At 40.2% G+C, this 4372-nt stretch overlaps 1 long non-coding RNA gene across 1 annotated transcript; it reads left to right on the top strand.

Annotated features, from left to right (window-relative positions):
- Positions 1 to 1004: 1004 nt before the first annotated feature.
- LOC109895013 (uncharacterized) lies at positions 1005 to 3898 on the top strand. Its single transcript, XR_002255921.2, has 3 exons — positions 1005 to 2908; positions 3105 to 3183; positions 3323 to 3898. It is a non-coding gene; the product is annotated as an uncharacterized LOC109895013 (long non-coding RNA).
- The last annotated feature ends 474 nt before the right edge of the window (positions 3899 to 4372 follow it).

The following is a 4372-nucleotide window of genomic DNA, read 5'->3' as shown; positions in this document are numbered from 1 at the left end:
GTCGCGGTCAAAGTCGTTTCTCCAGCTATCGGATGTAGCCCCCCACCCCGTTAGCGGATGTAGCCCCCCACCCCCTTGGACACTATCGAGCTCGTATATGTTACGGATTAGTATTTTGATGGCATTTACGTTTTTAGAGGTTTCACAAAACGTTTTTTTTTTTATATATATTGTCACTGGCAGAATTCATTCATCTTCATGGTTGGAAATAACAAATAGTCTAGCCCTAAACATGATTATACTGTAGGCCTACTGCCAAGTAGCTTTAAAACTTCAATTCACCTCTCTAGGCTAATTGACCATTGACAGAAGTGTCATGGTGAACGAGATGACGGACGCCTTAGTAGGCCTACATTATGATTTTTTGGAGTCCCTCTATTATTAAATATATTATTCATAGTCTATACCAAAATTGAATTTCTCAGGAAGGGACTAGCAGTCTCTGGACAGAGACAGGTATGTGTATAGCAGGCCTCTTATTAGTTCTGGAACATTCAGCCAACTCCTTTGACTAACCTATGTCCTGTCCTTACTCCTGCCTAATGGCAGCTGGGGACAGACATGTCTGTAGGGTCAATGGAGCAGTCCTCTCCAAAGAAAGTGGATTCATACCTCAGTTAGCAGCCCAATACCTCATCTCCACGAGTAAGGGTGCTTTCCAGCAAAGGAGGCACATTCTGGTTATATCCTCACCTAATAACAGGAAGTTCACCTTTATTGGATATTGCCTCAGTCTCACCACAGAGTACACAGGCAGTGTCATCACATTTGATGCACGGGATGTAGCTCACTGGCATACCACACATCCTGCATTCTCTCTGCCCCATGGAAATATGTGTATAATTACAGGAAATGAGCTAAATTCTCTCAACCTCATTGTAAAATGTGTAAAATAGCATGAGATTAGCTATTAAACTGTACATTTTTCTCTTTACCCCATGGCAAAATGTGTAGAATTGTAGGAAGACCCCCCCCCCCCCCCCAAAAAAAAAAAAGTATACCTTGCAGGGGCCCCTGTACGCTACTGATGTAGCTACATATGTTATTGCTTGCAATAACATAGTAGGTTAGTCATTTTAAACATGAGCAGAGCAAGGACCTCTGTGTCTGCGGTGTGCATGTGCACCACCACCTGAGAATGTGGCCTCCCGTCCCATGTGTCCAGCCAGCCGCTAAACATGCTGATTGATAAAGCAGTGTCCAGAGTGGACTAAGTGACAAAACAAAGATGTGGCTGGAATGTATGTAGAATGAATGGCCACAGCTGTACACTGGGTATGTATGACTACTGGGTAGGATTAGGACCTGTGTTTCTGTCACTAATAGGGCCCGTATTTATTAAGCCTCTCAGAGTAGAAGTGCTGATATAGAGGTTCAGTTTTGCCTTTTATATCATAATGAATTAGATTATTATGGACAGAGACCACCTGATGCTAGATCAGCACTCCTACTCTGAGACACTTGGTAAATACGGGCCATGTAATTTTACCTTGAAACGGCTTCAGTAGAGTTGAGAGAGATTTGGTTATCTCTGGGCGCCCTCTACTGGCATTGACTCTCAGTCAGAAGTGACCTGTAGTAGCCATGAACGATGGCTCGGTATCATCGGCATGGCTGTCTTGTGTCATTGGTAGACTGTGATTCATTGGAGAGGTCGGTTACCAGTGTACAATGAAGACTCTGTGGTTGTGATGGTGATGATAGCGATGATCAAATGAATCATCAGAAAATGTTTGTTTTTCTTCCTGCGGCTCCTAAGTGAGCATTCACACTTGCAAGTCAGCCAAAGCCTTATGCAATGACCAATGCGAACCAAAACGCATTACAGGATTTTGTATTGAGCCTCAATAAAGTGAAAGGGGAAGGGGAAAGAGGATTTTTCTTGGAAAAATATAATATCTCCCCAGTGGTTTAACCAGCCAGAGTCCTCTAATCATTACTGGCTGTGGAATCTTAGTCCAAAGAAAACACCTTCTCTAGGGCAGTGTCTACTATTATGACAGACCTCCTATAATAGTGCTATAACCCAGCAGCTAGAACAAACAACCTCTGTTTAAGTTTGTTTGGCATTTAAGTTTGTTTGTCATAGACCACATGATAGTGATGAAAGAATGTCAATGCTCAAGTAAGTGTACAGAAGGGGTATAAGTTGAAACAACACAGACAAACTGTGTAACACAGTATCTGTCATATACTGTATCTACTTCCTTTGTGATTCTATTTGCTCACACATCACTTCCTTAGAATGCTCCTCTCTTCTTTGAGTGCTGTCGTCAAGACTTTTACCCTGAACCTTGACTTCCCAGGTTGATAGGTAAGTTCTACTTTGACTTTGAGACACATGGTTATTACTACACCCAAAGATGTATTGCTACAATAATCATAATTGCATAAACTTGATTCAATTTTAGTATTTACAACCAGTATTCAGTGGTGACTGGTAAGTGAGAAGATGGGTTATTTACAAAATTATAGCAGCATTTCCTCTTACTGTGCTTTAGGGTCCTTTAATGTAAGGTCACATGAAAGATGTAGGTGATGAAATTGAATTTGGTTTTATTAAAATGGATTGTTTCTGAATTAAAGGCAAACAAACATTTTGTGACTGACCATTTTCCCTGTTTCAAGTATAGGTCCTTAACACATTAGCTACTCTATTGGTGCAATACAGAGACAGTGTGAAGTTGAGTTAGAATATTTGGGCATTGCAACACCTGGAAGATTGAATCAACCAATACGTGACATCAGATAAATAGTCAGAATAATGGTGTAGGGGATGTCTTTGCACCTCATGTTTGACTTTTACCCACACAGGATGAAGTCCAGGTTTTTCAACATCATGGTTCTGCTCACAAGAGATCTCGCTATGAACGAAGGAAAAAACTATTCGTTCTCCAACTACACTCAGGTTAGCTTACAAATATGAGTTAACCGGCTTACTTAAGAAGTTAAATTGTATGAACTTGATTATTATGTTATAGTTTTATCACTTTCATTTCCTGATTTTGCATCAAATGTCCATTTTATTTTAAACAAATGTAATGAACTCAGATTCTTCATGAATCGTATTGTTTGTACAGTTCTGTCTTATGTTCCGTCTGTAGTCGATGTGGATGGTGCAAGATGCTGGATGGAAGTTGTCAATGAGCAGTTTAAGATGGAGAACCTCAGCACTATTTTCAAGTATGCATCAAATGATTTTGCACAATAACATAGATTATATAGCTCATACATTTTATACACTCCAAATGTGGTATTGACATCTGTATGTTTGCTGAACCTCAAGGAATATGTATTATGTTTGTCTGTGCTTTGCTTACAGATCTGTGGAGAAACGAGAAAGGGTTCTTGGAAACACAGCATTGAATGAGACGACTTCAATCATTGTTGAGAGGCTTGTGGCCCACATATTCAGGGCCAAGGGCAAGTTTACTGGGCTTAATATATCTGCCACTCGAGAAGGGGCAAGATGACAGTGACCCACAATGAAATGCTTGAGGAAGTTTAGACACAGTTTTTTGAAAACCACGTGCAGTTTGGCATTTATTGGGAATGGGATGAATGTTGTCCTGGAGGCAGTTCTGCAGAGTGGTCACTAGCTGCCTTAGCCACACAAAGTTATAAAATCTGACTTTAAGCCTCCCTAATATTAACCACACTGCTAACCGTATGCCTAACCATAACCTTAAATTTGTTTTTATAAAACATTTTACGATATAGCCAATTTGACTTTGCGGCTGGCCCATCTAGCGGAAAGCGCTCAGCTCGGCCTCCGTGACAAGATTCATCTCAATAAACTTCAAACCTGCGAACTGCATCACATGCAAATACAGTTGAAGTCGTAAGTTTACATACACTTAGGTTGGAGTCATTAAAACTAGTTTTTCAACCACTCCACAAATGTCTTGTTATCAAACTATAGTTTTGGCAAGTTGGTTAGGATATCTACTTTGTGCATGACACAAGTCATTTTTCCAACAATTGTTTACAGACAGATTATTTCACTTATAATTCACTGTATCACAATTCCAGTGGGTCAGAAGTGTATATACACTAAGTTGACTGTGCCTTTAAAAACAGCTTGGAAAATTCCAGAAAATTATGTCATGGCTTTAGAAGCTTCTGTTAGGCTAATTGACATAATTTAAGTCAAATGGAGGTGTACCTGTGGATGTATTTCAAGGCGTACCTTTCAAACTCAGTGTCTCTTTGCTTGACATCATGGGAAAATTCAAAGAAATTGGCCAAGACCTCAGAAAAACAATTGTAGACCTTCACAAGTCTGGTTCATCCTTGGGAGCAATTCCCAAGCGCCTGAAGGCACAACGTTCATCTGTACAAGCAATAGTATGCAAGTATTAACACCATTGGA

This window comes from Oncorhynchus kisutch, linkage group LG8, assembly GCF_002021735.2.
Source record: "Oncorhynchus kisutch isolate 150728-3 linkage group LG8, Okis_V2, whole genome shotgun sequence".
NCBI classification, from domain to species: domain Eukaryota; kingdom Metazoa; phylum Chordata; class Actinopteri; order Salmoniformes; family Salmonidae; genus Oncorhynchus; species Oncorhynchus kisutch.
Note: the sequence above shows the minus strand (reverse complement) of the source record. Positions and strands in the feature narration are given on the sequence as shown.